The sequence below is a fragment of the Orcinus orca genome, chromosome 9 (genome assembly GCF_937001465.1).
Source record: "Orcinus orca chromosome 9, mOrcOrc1.1, whole genome shotgun sequence".
In the NCBI taxonomy this organism is placed as follows: Eukaryota; Metazoa; Chordata; class Mammalia; order Artiodactyla; family Delphinidae; genus Orcinus; species Orcinus orca.
In genome coordinates, this window is record NC_064567.1 from 25,804,886 (window position 1) to 25,822,446 (window position 17,561).

The following is a 17,561-nucleotide window of genomic DNA, read 5'->3' on the forward strand; positions in this document are numbered from 1 at the left end:
TGCGGAGGGCACACTAACGTGTTTGGGGGTGGCAGGGCATTATATAGGAAAATTACTCTCAGATGGTTTGGGTAAAATAAGTCTCTTCTATATTTACAAATTTATTTGTAAATTTGATATTGTTTCAAAAATAATACTGTATTTTGAAGATTGTTACATTATAAAGGGAAGGAAAAAAAAGGAATAAAGCTTTCAATAGGATCACTCCACAAATGAGAAATATGGTTTAAAAAACAAATATTTCAGGATTTTGGATGCAAATTAAATGTTTTTAAAGTCGATTTAATTGTGAAAAAAATAACACATCTCCATTTTTATGGCTGAAGATTTTAAAAGTTAGCTCAAGAAGCAAGGAGGAAGAGAGTAAAAGGCAACAGCTGACTAAAGGCAGTGGGTATGAGATGGCGCACATGAAAGCAGCAGGCTGAAGATACCTTCCCTCCTTCATACGTAGCCAGTGCTTAATCTTGAAAGTTCAGTCCCAGGACAACAGGCACTATTATATCTACTGATGCAGCTAAGTAGAATCATTTAACCATAGGAATGAAGTAGTGTTTATGCTAGATTTTTTAATTTGTACATTTTTCACTTAAAAAAAAACTACATGGTATTTTTGTTCACACACCCATATAGTTTGGGAGATGCATAAATAGAATTTTTATTGTTGAATCAGGATTAGTTACTACTGATATTTGGGCTAGTTTTGAATTGCTTAGACTAGATAAATTGATCAATAATAAAGTTTAACCATTACTGATTATTTTATAGAAGTCTGTAAGACGATTAGATATATAGAACAGTTTACATCCTATTTATTTTAGTGTATTGTGGAAGAAGAGAAAGGAGATTTTTAAAATCAGGACATTTATTATGCACAAGTCATTATAACATTAATACTTTTCTTTGATAAAACTGAAAGAGCAGGGTTTTTTTTATGTTTCACAAAATATATGAAATGGTCAAAGTTATTTTGTTATTGGTTGTCACACATCTAAAGTTTACTAAATTATTGACTTACTACCCCTTCATAAGTCATTATTCTATTACAAATCAAGTTTCAATGAGTCTCATCATTGTATTTACTGAGCTGTGTGAAGGAAAATACCATACACGGCAATGCATGGAGGAACTAAAGTTCAAGAAATTTAATGACACTTTCTTGTCTCAGCAGTCACACCACCAACAGAGTTCAGTTGTCTGAATTTAGTAATTGATTCTCCAAAGCTTATGACATTTCTCTCTTTCCCCCATGAGTTTTTCTATTGATATACAAACATTTGTTTCTTGTATTTATTGAGTACTTACAATAAGCAAAATACTTTGTGATGGAGTACGATGATATAAAATCCATAAGAGATGGATCATGCTCTAAATACCTTAAGAGAAAAACAACAATGTTACTGAACTCTAGCTAAGAATAGATTGTTTTCAGATGACAGAATTCACAATAGTCACATGGCACATAGGTTGGATCTTAAAGAATAGATAGTTAACATATAAAGTTGAGAGAGAATGTTATCCTAAGGGATGGAAATAATAAGATTAAGAAAATTAAATTGGAAAAAAAAAAAAGGTCAGCCATAATGAGGGAAGAATTTGTACGTCAGTTTGGTTGGCAGGGTGCATGAGAGACCAGTAAGAACTATGTCCAGAAAGTTCTATTCTGATCAGATTTAGAAGGGTGTTGAATGCTAAATTAGGAAGTTCGGATTTATTCTCAAGACTCTGGGAAGCATTGGAGTGACACAATCTGTCCTATTTCAGAAGAATCAATTGAGCAGCTATAAAGTACTTGAGGATAAGTTAATACACTAGATGAAGAGAACAGTTGGAAACTACTGCAATAGTCCAAGTGTGAGATACTAAGCTAAATTAAATTATAAACATTGTTTAATAAAGAGGATGCATCAACTGAAACATGTCACAAAGATAAGACAGACAGGATGGGGCAACTGCTTAGATGTGGAACACGAAAGTGAGAGACATGTCAATAATTTATAGACTGTACCTGAATGACCAGAAGAATGGCTTTAAGAAAATGGGTTTAAAGGAGAAAGGTATTGGAGAGAAGATAGTGAATTCAGTTTTGAATATTACAGTTGATCTACTAGTCCTTAGTATATGGTGTTCTGACTGCTTTTCTTATACAACAATGATCTTGCATAGCGACCAGCCCTCCCCACTCCAAATCTGAAAAGGCATGAGTTTCAAGGTGATTTCCAAAAAGAAATGATGGATTGCCCTACACCAGCCAAAACTTCTCATTAAGTAGAGCTCATGACCAAAACTGGTAAGATGACTAGCTGCAATCCAGACATTCCCATTTAGAGACTGAGGAAAGCAATTAAAAATATAGAGTGTTGTTATTTATTCATAAGTTACTTTAATGTATAATAGTAATAATTTAGAAATTATGTAAAAAGTGTTGGTTTTAGAAAAAACAATTATAATTTTCTTGGGATTAGGATTTAAAATTTTTCTATTAGCAGTTTTAGTTTTTCACTGGACTTTCATAGTCAGATTTAGAATAAATTTTTTTATACTGCTGATGAATTTTAATAATATAAAGGTCAGTATGAGTTTTGCCTTGGATTATATTTATATGTGCACCTTTAACTGGAAAATATGGAAACACATATTAGTTTATTTTAGTTTCCAATTAAAGATTATTCTATCAGCTCACCGAATAAAAAATTAAATCACTTTCATTCCCAAGGCTATGTGTTCTCAGACATTGTCCTTCAGTCTTATTAACTGCTAATTTTTTTTTTTAAAAAGCAGTTCCTTTCTTTCTGACCAATGATTATAGAAGGGAGACCACATGCTTTCAAACAATACTAAGAAAATATTTAAAACTCTTTTTCCAAAGCCCACGTTTTCTTGATAATCATTCAAAAATATCTGAGCATATCAGAACGTAATAGAACAAATTTTGTGTTCATGATTTCCTTATAATATCAGCATTCACCAAAAAAAAAATATTATTTTGTTCCTACCCTACTACATACACACACAATATATAACTGAAAACTTCATCCTATGGGAAATTAATCATTCAAATCTGGCTTATTCAAATGCTGTGGGTTTGCCAATTTTTAGCTCTGTGACCTTGGGAAAGTTATCCAATCTTTTTGGCATTTGATTTTCCTCATTCAAAAAATAAAGATAGGGGGCTTCCCTGGTGGCGCAGTGGTTGAGAGTCCGCCTGCCGATACAGGGGACACGGGTTCGTGCCCCGGTCCGGGAAGATCCCGCATGCCGCTGAGCGTCTGGGCCCGTGAGCCATGGCCGCTGAGCCTGCGTGTCTGGAGCCTGTGCTCCGCAACGGGAGAGGCCACAAGAGTGAGAGGCCCGCGTACCGCAAAAAAAAAAATAATAAAATAAAATTAAAAAAATAAAAACACTAATATCAGAATTTCACAAGGATATTTTTTATTTCAAGAAGAAAATTTCTGGATTTTTGTTATTGTATTTTTTTTCATTTTGAATAATACTTGGCACAGTGTAGATGCTTGATAAAATGAAAACTGAATTGATAAACTTATTAATTGTGGGAAAGATCTTTTCCCATAATGGAAGGATCAGGGAAGGCAGATTGTAAAGCCTCACAAATAGTTTATATTTATTAGGAAACTACTGAAACTCTAATTTACATAGAAATAGAACATAGAAATTAGAAACATAGAAATTAGAAAAAAAATTCTATGTGTTCTAACTATGTTTCCATGAGAGATTCAGTTTATTTTCATTATTGTGGATTCCATATTTGTGAATAAGCCTACTCATTAAAATGTATTTGTAACCTTGATATCAACACTGCTAACAGTCTCCTTGTCATTGATGGACATGTACACAAGCAGAGCAGCAAAAAATTTGAGGAACCCAATACTCCAGTTCTCAGCGGAGGTGGAATGAGACCCAGCTCTGCCCTCATGTTTCAAGCCCATAATGTAAACCAGCATCCTTTCTGCAGTCTACTTAGTGACACATCTGTCACATTTTTGTGTTTGTTTGTGGTTTTGCTGTTTAAGATGGCCCCCATGCATAGTGCTGAAGAGTGGTCTAGCCTTCCTAAATGCAAGAAGGTTGTGGTGTGCCTCACAGAGAAAATATATGTGTTGGATAAGCTCTGTTCAGGCATGAGTGCTATTGGCCATGAGGTCAATGCTAATGAATAATGAATATAAAGTAAGATGTCTCTAAATAGTAACACACAAAACAAGTTTATGTACAGATCCTTCCCTGAAAATGTTGTAATTAGAGGCTCACAGGAAACGAACTCAGTGTCTACTAATTCAATGTTCATGGTGACTTCACAGAATATAACTACTGCAAACAGTAATAATTGACTGTGAGTTGGTATGGAAGCCCCGGGTTTAAAGGAAGAGAAGCAGAAAAATCATTAACACAACTAAAGAACTCTCCATCTGCACCCTGGTGCTGCTGATTTTGATAGATAAGGAATGATGAGCTTCCAATGGTCAAAGAAATCTGAAAACATAGCTTTAACTCAGGTGGAAGCAAAAGAATAGAGTCCTCTCCTTCCTTCCTTCCTCCCTCCTTCTTTTTTCTTTCCTTTCTTTCTCTCTTTCTTTCCTTCCTTCCTTCTTTCCTTCCCCCTCTTTCCTTCCTCCCTTCCTTCCTTTCTTCCTTCCTCCCTCCCTCCCTTCCTTCCTTTCTTCCTTCCTTTCCTTCCTCCTTCCTTTCTTCCTTCTTCTTTCTTTCTTTCTTTCCTTCTTTCCTTTCTTTCTTTCTTTCTTTTTCTTTCTTTCTTTCCTTCCTTCCTTTTCTCTCTCTCCTTCCTCCCTCCCTCCCTCCCTCTTTCATTTTTCTTTTCTTTGTTTTCTTTCTTTCTTTTTCTTTCTTTCCTTCCTTCCTTCTTTTCCTCTCTCTCCTTCTTCCCTTCCTTCCTTTCTTCCTTCCTTCTTTCTTTCCTCTATCTCTCTTTCTTTTTCAATTTTAGAGCAAATTTACATTCTTTGTAGTTCCACAGTGATGTGAACAATATTTGGTCTTTGCTAGGAAAACAAACAGTCATTTTTATCAAAAAGAGATGCTTGCAGACTGGCTTCACTTTTTCCTGTCTTCTCCTTGTGGAAAGAGGAAAAAATGTTGCAAATTATAACAGCTCTGCTGGATGGAAATGGCAGGTTTTGGCAGTGAGGAGAGCTGTTGTTTCCTGGGAGAGCTCAAGTGTTTTTGTTCACCCTTGTGGACTAAGGTGCCTGTATGTGACACATGTAAGGGGAGGTATATGGAGAAAGAGGTGCGTGAGGGGCTATGGGGGCAGAAAAAGGAAAATAAAGAAATGATACATGATTTTAATGATATGTACAAACTTTAAAAAATTCCAGATATTCCTATCAGATAAATATCTCATTTCTGAATATATCAGGGAGTATATCTGATTTAAGGGAAATAATGACACCTTTTCTTTGTGCATGTATATACATGTTCATATATCTATATATGTTTATGTATGTATGTGTTTGAGGTACCATTAAACACAAAAAATGTACAGATCCTAAGTATTCACTTGGATAAGTTTCATTGATTGCACACATCCAGGTAACCACTCTGTCCTAACAAGTAAAAAAGCTGAACAGACTGAAAAATCAACAACTTTCTTTAGAAAAGGGAAGACACAGGGCAAACCACTGCCCCTAAGAGGAAAGAGACAGACAGACTAATACAGGGAGTCACAGCTTACAAGAGCAGAGACCCATGAGCAGAAATTGCCTCAGGAACCAGTGCTGGGGTGGGAAAACCTGAACTGTAATTGACAAATTATGTGGACAATTCTGAGAGTTAAACTCCAAGGGGACCCTCAACAATACTGTGAGACTGACCTCTAGAAGCTCAATGGGGTTTCCTTAGTAAATATGAGAGAAAAGTCCTCACATGCTTCTGGCAGGAAGAGGGGGAAAGGAACCATTTTGAAATACACAAGAGCACTCTGATCGTCATAACAAGCCTACCCTCAAGGGAAACTAGTTAACTAGTTAAACAGATCCTAACCTGCTGAGGTATTAACAGAGTCTAACTGACCTGAGGAAGGGAAATATGTAACTCCAGCTGGCTCTAGCCTTCCATGTAGAGAAGGGAAATATGCAACTCCTTCCCACTCTAGCCATCATGCCCCACTGAAGGGGGGGAGGGAAAAAAAAAAAAAACTGAGAAACACTTGTGAAGGTCATAGTCCAGAGGCACAGGCTCACTAAAAGACTGAGAACTAATCATAGGACTATAGAATGCTTTCCCTCCCCCCACACCTTACCACATGTACCCACACCTTACCACCATATTTCTAAAGGTCTATTTATAGCAGTTCCTTTTAGCCAGTACATTGTCTCTGGTTATCAAGAAAATATTACAAGGCATACCGAAAAGCAAAAAACACAATTTGAAATGACGGAGCAAGCATCAGAACAAGACATGGCAGAGCTGTTGGAATTATCAAACTGGAAATTTAAAACAACTATGATTAACATGCTAAGAGCTCTCATGGGTAAGTTAGCATGGAAGAATAGATGTGCAATGTAAGCAGAGAGTTGGAAATCCTAAAAGTAAATCCCCCCACCCCCTCAAATGCTAGAAATCAAAAACACTGTAGCAGAATGAGGGATACCTTTGATGGGCTTATTAGTAGACTAGAAATGGCTGAGTAAAGAATCTGAGCTACAGGATATAGCAATAGAATCCTCAAAAACTAAAAAGCAAAGGGAAAAACTACTGTAAAAAAAAAAACAGCAGAATATCCAAGGACTGCGGGACTACTACAAAAGGTGTCACATATATTTCAAGCAATGATGACTAATAATTTCCACAAATTAAAGCCAGACGCCACACCATAAATTCAGGAAGTTCAGAGAACATCAAGTAGCATAAATGCCAAAAAACACCTAGGCATGTCATGTTCAAACTATAAAAAATCAAAGATAAAGAAATAATACCGAAAGAAGTCAGAGGGAAAAATCAGCTTATCTATAGAGGAACAAAGATAAGGATTACACCTGACTTGTCCACAGAAACCATGGAAGCAAGAAGAGAGTGGAGTGAAATTTTCAGTGTTGAGACAAAACCACTAACCTAGAATTCTGTACCCTACAAAAATATCCTTCAACAGTGAAGGAGAAATAAAGACTTTCTCAGGAAAACAAAAATTGAGAAAATTTGTTGCCAGTAGACCTTGCAAGAAATGTTAAAAGAAGTTCTTTATTGAGAAGGAAAATAACACAGGTCAGAAACTCAGAGCTATATAAAGTAAGGAAGAGCACTGAAGAGGAATAAGTAAAGGTAAAATAAAAACTTTTTTCTTAATTGATCTAACAGATAATAGTTTGTTTAACTGGATATCCTTGCCTTGATTCTCTTTTATAATTTCCATGTGCTTGCTAAAATTTCCCATTTCCTTCTTCATATTTTTCACCTTTTCCATTTTTATCTTAGTAATTTGAATGTCTTTGACTAATAATTTGAACATCTAGGCCATCTCTGAATTTAACTGTTTTCTCTCTTGAGGACAGAACACATTTTCTTGCCTTTTCATGTGCTTCATAACCTTTTATTATATGCCTTAAGTTTTAATTAACGGAGCAGTAAATTCTGAAGTAAGTAACATTTATCTCTGGAAAGTGGCCCTCCTCTTTTTCCCCCATGCTGCCACATTGGTTGCTGAATCAATCTCCATCGGGTCTCTGAACAGCTATAATTTGACTAACTTCACCACTAGCTTTACATTTTTTTGTGGGCTGAATCATTATTTCCCTCTCAGGGGAACCTGGAATCTGAGTGAGATTCCAGGAAACTCCCTTTGCTTCACAGCTGAAACTCATAGTTTTGTGAGTGTGAAAAATCTCGCCAGGTTTTTAGGTCATGGAGAGCAGTAGGCTTTCCTTTCCAGCTGTGCACTGCACCTTGGGAAATTTCTTTCAGCTCTTACCCCTCCCACAACTTCCATAGCGACCACTCTGTGGAGTTTTAGAATGGCTTTGGAGTTGCTTATCTTAGCTTTCCTGCCCGGCCTTCAGTCTTTGGGAGGTGAAATTCCAAAGTGCCTGAAGGAAGGGTTTTCTCTCGGCTCTCTAGCCCTCCCTTCACCAGGAAAGACCTTAGAATGGAAAGAGCCTAGAATGTGTCTTATGGGTCTCTCTTATCTCTTTCACCCTGTTCCTTGTCTTGGGGAAAAGGAGGTGCTTGCACTTGGGTGAAGCCCCACACTCGTCATGGGAGACCTTTCTCAGCTCCCTTTTCTTACCTCTTTTGATAGACTTCTACCCAAATTATACACACACAGTTGGCCCTCTGTATCCTGAGGAACCAGCAGATACAGAGGAGGGCTGACTGTACTATACCATTTTATATAAGGCACTTGAGCATCCAGGGATTTAGGTTTGGGGTGAGGGTCCTAGAACCAATCCCCCAGATACCAAGGGACTACTATACTCACAAAGAAATGTCACTGAGTGATTGCACACTAGTTCTGTCGGAGGAGCTCCTCTGACATCCAGTCTGGCACACAAGCTCACGGAGACTTAAATGTCTTTTAGGTGTTAGCTGGTTTCTACTCCCCCTTCACCCCTCCCTACATGAAACCTAACAGTGGATTCCTGTTCCTTTTGCAGTTCTAGGAGGGCTGGGAGCCCTGTCTTTTTTACGACGGGTTTACCACTTTCTGGAGTTTAGTTCATTTAGGACTGTTTGTGTCTTCAGCTCTGTGATGTGTTTTTTAAAACTACATATTATAGTTTATCAACCTTTTGTTCATTCTTAGGATGGGAGAGATGGTCAATTATACGTTTCCATTTTCAAACTTAAAATGAAACTGGGTTTAAAACAATTTTAAACATCAAAAGATTTCCCCTTTTAGGGTGCATCCATTATGAAATACCCTTCAAGCACTTTGAAAGGAGGTCTTGCAGGTACCATCTTCTTCCTTCACATCGTTTCTTGAGGATCTACGCTAATAGGAGTTTTTACCTGGTGTTCATTTTCCCACTGGATTTCTGCATCTCAGTCCCAGCTCCCTCAGCTGCTACTTCGTTTGGACTGCTAACTTGAAACTGGAATCATGACAGACGTAACCTCTAGGGTTCCCCTCAGCTTGCTAATTTGTAGTTTGTTTGTCACATACAAAACAAATGTCTGTTCCTTGAACATTAACTCAGGTTCAGAACCTTGTTATGAAAGCTTCCAATTGACTCTGCATCTAGTATCAGACAAAAATAATGTCCACAGGGCACTGCAGGGCCAAGATTGGAGATCACAGTGACAGTTTCTTCCTCTTGCATATGAGTGGCCTCCAGCTGTAAGCAATGTGCTATAGATAATGGAGAAATAACTGAATCTCAGAACCCAGCATTCTCATTTACCAACAGCCAATAACACAGATGTTTCATCATTTGGGAGCATTCACCAGAGACTCCGAGGTACCAACCCTCTTTCTCCTACACATTTGGTTGTATGACTAATTTCCAGGTTTCTAGTGGAGCCGGGAGAAAAAAAATGCATACTTCTCCCATTCATACATATTCTACTGCTAGATGACAACTTAGAATTTACAGCAGCCCTAAGCAATTTAATAAAATACCCATGCATGCTATTCATTTAGAGAGCCTGATAGATACAGAGATGGTGACCTACTGTAGCACACACTGGCTCATTTACAAACAGCTATTCTGGAAGTATGACACTTTGTAGACACCATTCTGTAAAGAACTCTGAGGAAACTACATAACGTCCTGGCCAAATCTTCTGAATATTCCAGTGTTCTGAATTGGTTGATCTTATATTTATGATACAGTTATGGCTGGTCTTTCATTCTCAAGTTCTTGAGGCTACTGCTACGTGGTTTCCTAACTCACTCAGGATTATGCATATCTCTGGAGCTGATGGTACGTATGCATCACCCATTGATGCCTACAGGAGAAACTTTTCCTTCAATTTAATACAATTTACCATAGAATCCCATTCTACAATGAAAATACTCTGCATAGATTGTCATTCTACAATGCTCACTCCACTGGGAACCTCATTGGTCCCTACCCTATGCTGCATCATAACCAGAGTCATAGAGGTACATACTATCTACAAGTTAAACTTCACGGTCACAGTACTCCCCCAAACCTAAGACAGTGATTAACTTGGGGACAATATTCTGATGCTAGTTCTTGAGCTCACTCTAATCTACATGGATTCAAAAAGACCTTGCAGATAGAGCCCCACTAATAAAGACAGGAAGTGATCAATGAAACAAATTGTGTTGAACTACTTAGAAAGAAAAATATTAACTCAGTGATGCCTACTATCACATGCATGCACCTTTGCTTTAAAGTAAGATTTTTCTGGTTGCCAGCCCATAGCCAATAATCTCCTAAATACCCTCTACTTTACATTTCTATAATCATAATCTCTAAGGTTTCCTGATGCTGCCCATCTCACTGACCATGTCTATTCCAAGAATTCTGGGAAAATGTAATATACATGGGAAATAATTCAAGACCTGGAAGCAGACGTATCATACCACGTTTCCACATGCTTTCAATGCTCTTAGTTCTTGTCAAATATTCCCTGCCTCCCTAAACATGGGGATGAGGCCGTCTGCAAACCATCAATGGATTACCTCTCCTCCATCTTGCCCTATTATCTACATTGTTCCCAATGTCCCAAATCAGCTCTGTGAGGCATACGTCTTTACAAAGTTAGGTCTCAACTGTAGCCTAAATCCTCACTATCATGAAGGAGTTTGATGACAAATACCCAGCAGTATTTAGTATCACTAATGTCTTCTAGCCTGATCCGTATGCCAACTTGACATCATCGAGCCTGCTTCCCCTGCAGTTGGAATGAGTTATTTTTCAGGAGGCTTCTCTGTCCCTCAAGTAAATATTTATTTCATGAGCCCAACCATATACTGATCACAGCTTAGGCTTAAACTGTCTCTTACTACATATGTATTATAAACTGCTTCATACAATAATAATTAATGCAATTATTTCATCTTTCTCACTTGAGAGTAAGAAGCTTAAGGGACATCTTCCCTCCTCTTTGCATGTCAATTTTAAAGGCAATTTGTTGCATGTGGTAAGTAGGAATGAAGTGAAAAAGTAGGAGAAAGAGAAAAATTGAGAGGGAAAGAGGGGGAATAGAAAGGATATAAAGCAGAAAATAAGGAAAGGTAAGTGGTGGGGTAGCAGACAGAAGCAGAAGTTTTCAATTGTTTCAAAAACTTCCAGCATTAGAATTAAGATTTATAAAACAAACTAATAATGCTTGCAACATAGCTAAGAAAATAATGGAACACTTATAACAAAGTAAAAACTTTCCACTTGTAAAACTAAATGTCATTGCAGGAAGAAAGCAATAGAGCTTAGGAATTAGGCGACAGAGAAATCTTTAAAGAGAGAATCAATGAAACCCCAAAATTGCCACGGTCTGTCAGATTCCTATCATCCGTTAAGAGATAAGTGAACAAAATCCTAACTCCCAATTCCTTTATATCATCATTCTGCTAACATTTAATAATTTAGACCAGAAAACAGAAAATAGTGTTTTATCTAACAGTTATTAAAGCTAAAAATAAATCACATGGGAGCATTTATAGGGACATGTTATAAAACTAACACACAACTTTAACATTTCTTGACTTTTTTATATCGTTTATAAAACTCATCTCTTGAGCACATGGATATGAAGTGAAATCAACTGTTAAAACATTCAACTCCTACCCAGGTCCAAAATTACATTTTCTTTGGATACAGAGACACCTGATCGCTTTAGCAGTATAAATGGTTAAGGGTTATTTATTGCTGTCAACTAAAGCCCTATTCTCTTATATGGATGACTTACTTCACACAAATGTCTCCCAGCTCTCTAGACCAGTCATTGAATCTTAATAAAGATTCTCTCCCTCTATCCCATACACAGTGAATAAAAAGCTCTGGTCCTGAGGACGGTGAATCTTTATTAAAATGATTTCCAAACAATTTGAATGCATCTACCCTAGCTCTTGTCCTCAGACTAGCATTTAGAATCACTCTTCCGAGCTCCATATTGCCATGTTAGTCACTCTCCAAAAGGCCGATTACTTGGACTCCACTTCTAATGTGTTTAGACATCATCACTGATCACCCTTCTTCCAGTTCTCACTGTGTTCACATTTTGGCTGGGCCCACCAATGCCCAAACCCAGTCCTCACTGAACTCCATTTCTAATGTGGTAACCAGAGAGTTCTTACGATCATCGGCAATATGTGAGGATTTAGTTCCTCACTCCAAGCCAAGTATCCCAAATGCATCAAATGGCAAATCTGAAATCTATTGCATGATATCTTTGGGAGGCTAATAGGAGTCGATTTGTCACCACTAATGCTCAAGAGAATGCACCTTCTACTGTAGATAAGCCTCAGCAGATGGAGTTCAGGTCCAGCATACTGCCAATCCAGAAGCTGCAACACTTCCAGTGCTCCAAGACTACTGAAGTCCTATATAATGGAGTCAGCATGGTCAGAGAAGAAAAGTGAACCCAAACATGCCAGAGGATTACCCTTTCTTAACCTACTTGCAGCACTGTGAGAAATGCCTTTTCCCTTTCTTAGAAGCTATTCCTAGAATATGTGCTAACAGCCCACAAGAATAGCATAATTAGAAAAGGAGCAAAGTAGATGCTTCTATATCATTTTATAAGTACTATATGCCAAGACAATGAGAATTATCACAATGAATCATTATCAGGTTTGGTCTTCTGGCAGCAGATTTTAAAGAGCTCAGCACATTTTGAAGATGTCTGAAATTCTTAGGCTTTTGTCAATAAATTCAAACCCCAGAGTTTAGTGTCAGCTATTTTAAAGAGGAAAGATAGTACAAGTCCATAATAAAGTTTTAGTTGAAAACCAACATTGTTATTGTATTAAGGGCAAAATGTCATTAAAATCTTTATCAGTTGGAAAGGCCAAATGGAAGACACATCGAAATATATGAGATCAATATAGAAAACAAATATATTTTGTTTCTTTTTTTAAACTAGAAGTTTCAAGACACTTAAAGAACTACCACAATTCTTTTGGAACCAGGAGCAATATGTGAAGGAGCTGAGGAGTATATCACGTATGGCATATTAGAGGATGCAAGATGCTATGAAAAAATACACTGAAGAGAAAGACACACAATCATGCTTTCAGGTAAAATCTAGATGATCTAGAAATACATTTGTTTGGACAAGAAAGTGTTTTAAATAAATTGCACTTTAAGTGGCAAAACTGGAGTTAATGTTCTGTCACTTGAATAAACAGATAAAATTTAAGAACAAGATAGGCTGTGTCTAACAGATGTCACAAAAAGGAAAACTACAGGACAATTATCTCTGATGAAAATAGATGCAAAAATCCTCAACAAAATACTAGCAAACAGAATCCAACAACACATTAAAAGGATCATACACCATGATCAAGTGGGGTTTATCCCAGGAATGCAAGGATTCTTCAATATACACAAATCAATCAATGTGATACACCATACTAACAAACTGAAGGAGAAAAACCATATGATCATCTCAACAGATGCAGAGAAAGCTTCTGACAAAATTCAACACCCATTGTAGGCATAGAGGGAATCTACCTGAACATAATGAAGGCCATAAATGACAAACACACAGCCAACATCATCCTCAATGGTGAAAAACTGAAAGCATTTCCTCTAAGATCAGGAAAAAGACAAGATTGCCCACGCTCAACTCTATTATTCAACATAGTTTAGGAAGTTTTTGCCACAGCAATCAGAGAAGGAAAAGAAATAAAAGGAATCCAAATCGAAAAGAAGAAGTAAAACTGTCACTGTTTACAGATGACAGGATACTATACCTAGAGAATCCTAAAGACGCTACCAGAAAACTAATAGAGCTAATCAATGAATTTGGTAGGGTGGCAGGATACAAAAGTAATGCACAGAAATCTCTTGCATTCCTATACATTAATGATGAAAAATCTGAAAGAGAAATTAGGAAACACTCCCATTTACGATTGCAACAAAAAGGATAAAATACCTAGGAATAAACCTACCTAGGGAGACAAAAGACCTGTATGCAGAAAACTATAAGACACTGATGAAAGAAATTAAAGATGATACAAAGAGATGGAGAGATATACCATGTTCTTGGATTGGAAGAATCAACACTGTGAAAATGACTATACTACCCAAAGCAATTTATAGATTCAATGCAATCCCTATCAAACTACCAATGGCATTTTTCACAGAAGTAGAACAAAAAATTGCACAATTTGTATGGAAACACAAAAGACCCAGAATACCCAAAGCAATCTTGAGAAAGAAAAACAGAACTGGAGAAATCAGGCTCCCGATTTCAGACTATAGTACAAAGCTACAGTAATCAAGACAGTATGGTACTGGCAAAAAAACAGAAATATAGAACAATGGAACAGGATAGAAAGCCCAGAGATAAACCCACACATGTATGGTCACCTTATCTTTGATAAAGGAGGTAAGGATATACAATGGAGAAAAGACAGCCTCTTCAATAAGTGGTGCTGGAAAAACTGGACAGCTACATGTAAAAGAATGAAATTAGAGCACTTCCTAACATCATACACAAAATACAATCAAAATGGATTAAAGACCTGAATGTAAGGCCAGACAGTATAAAACTCTTATAGGCAGAACACTCTATGACATAAATCACAGCAAGATCCTTTTGTCCCACCTTCTAAAGAAATCGAACTAAAAACAAACAAATGAGACCTAATGAAACTTAAAAGCTTTTGTACAGCAAAGGAAATAATAAACAAGACAAAAAGACAACACTCAGAATGGGAGAAAATATTTGCAAATGAAGCAACTGACAAAGGATTAATCTCCAAAATATACAAGCAGATCGTGCAGCTCAATATCAAAAAACAAAAAACCCAATTCAAAAATGGGCAAAAGACCTAAACAGACATTTCTCCAAAGAAGATATACAGATTGCCAACAAACACATGAGAAGATGCTCAACATCACTAATCATTAGAGAAATGAAAATCAAAACTACAATGAGGTATCACCTCACACCCGTCAGAATGGCCATCATCAAAAAATCTACAAACAATAAATGCTGGAGAGGGTGTGGAGAAAACGGAACCCTCTTGCACTGTTGGTGGGAATGTAAATTATTGCAGCCACTATGGAGAACAGTATGGAGGTTCCTTAAAAAACTAAAAATAGAACTACCATATGACCCAGCAATCCCAATACTGGGCATAGATCCTGAGAAAACCATAATTCAAAAAGAGTCATGTACCATAATGTAACACAATGTTCATTGCAGCCCTATTTACAATAGCCAGGTCATGGAAGCAACCTAAGTGTCCATCAACAGATGAATGAATAAAGAAGATGTGGCACATATATACAATGGAATATTACTCAGCCATAAAAAGAAACGAAATTGAGTTATTTGTAGTGAGGTGGATGGACCTAGAGACCGTCATACAGAGTGAAGTAAGTCAGAAAGAGAAAAACAAATACTGTATGCTAACACATATATATGGAATCTAAAAAAAAAAAAAAATTGTTCTGAAGAACCTAGGGGCAGGACAGGAAGAAAGATGCAGACGTAGAGAATGGACTTGAGGACATGGGGAGGGGGGAGTGTAAGCTGGGACAAAGTGACAGAGTGGCATGGACATATATACACTACCAAATATAAAACAGATAGCTAGTGGGAAGCAGCCGCATAGCACAGGGAGATCAGCTCAGTGCTTTGTGACCACCTAGAGGGGTGGGATAAGGAGGATGGGAGGGAGACACAAGAGGGAGGGGATATGGGGATATATGCATACGTATAGCTGATTCAGTTTGTTGTACAGCAGAAACTAACACACCATTGTAAAGCAATTATGCTCCAATAAAGATGTTAAATAAATAAATAAATTTTATATATATATATATATATATATATATATATATATAAGATAGGCTGTGTCTAGATAACTGTGTGAACTGCTTCCCTCTTTACTATAAAACATTCAGATGTTGTCATATAACCATTTGTAATAATGTTGAAAGGAATCATGGATTTTAAATTAGAAATATATATATATTTTTTTCCGGTATGCGGGCCTCTCACTGCTGTGGCCTCTCCCGTTGCGGAGCACAGGCTCCAGACGCGCAGGCTCAGCTGCCATGGCTCACAGGCCCAGCTGCTCCGCGGCATGTGGGAGCGTCCCGGACCGGGGCACGAACCCGTGTCCCCTGCATCGGCAGGCAGACTCTAAACCACTGCACCACCAGGGAAGCCCAGAAATAATTTTTTATGCAGCACAGGTAGAGAATAGAGGATAAAAATACGTAAACACATTTGATACAGTCAAATACATATTTAACCCAGGTAATTGAAACTTTGGGAGTTTATTAGGAAGAATAACTGAACTGCCATAAGATACACCCCAGAATTGCAGAGGTGAACGTAGTGAAGTTTATTTCACACTCATCCACAATTTGATTCCTGTGATTGGCAGATACCTTCATAGGATAGTTCAGAGACCCAAGCTCTTCCATCTTATGGTATCACCTTCCCCTAGATCCTCAAAGCCCATTTTGTTCAGCCAACAAATGGGGAAAGATAATTTCAGAGGTAGTTTTTATGGAATAGTCCTAGAAGATGGGTATATCACTTTTGCCCACATTCTATGGACACCCATAACTAGTGAAAGCAGGAAAATGTTCTAGATCTATGATCAGGAAGAAAGGAAAACAACTGTATAGACTAACTGTTTGCAAAGAATACTATCAATTTTTTCCTTGAAAAATTTCACTGCCTGCAATTCTTAACTCTTCATGTGCATAAAAGGCTAACAGATATAATTTCAAGAAGTCAGTAAAATACAGTGTGTTAATTGCATGCCAGAGTCCTGCAATGGATTTCGGGTTAGGGAAAAGTATTTAGCTTTTTTATAGTTAGCATAATTCCTTTTATATATAAAAATATATTTAAGGGATGTAATGTGACTGAAGACCATGTTAAACAGAAATCTACAATATTTAGATTTCATAACAAGTTATCCTCTCAGTTCTCTGAAACTGGTTGGAGTAGAATATTTAGCATACTGGTCATAGTAGCTAACAATTGGTTACTGTGATAAAATTCAGAAGAAATCTTTTAGGAAAATGTTTTAAAAATCCTCACCGTCAGATATTATTTTTTTCCTAATCCAAACACATAAAAAAGGACAAAGTACAGTGATATACATTACTTCATTAAATCTAAAGATGGATAGTTAGGTTACTATTTCTTGGAAGTTTTAAAGTTTAAAAGTCTCAAAAAAGGCCTAAGAGAGAAAACTATAAAATAGCAGGAATTGGCGGAAAATACAAAATGAATAATTATCTTATGTAAACTGTAATATTGCTTGTAGTACCCATATTTTGTGGCTTTATTCTGGTTATCAGAGGAAAGGTGTTTTTGTTACTATTGGTAGTAGTTTGTGTGACATTGAAGAATAATAAAGGAGTCCTTGAGAGAAACAGGCCCATGTGTGAATAGTCATTGCTCAGGCTTAGTGACTGGGAAAA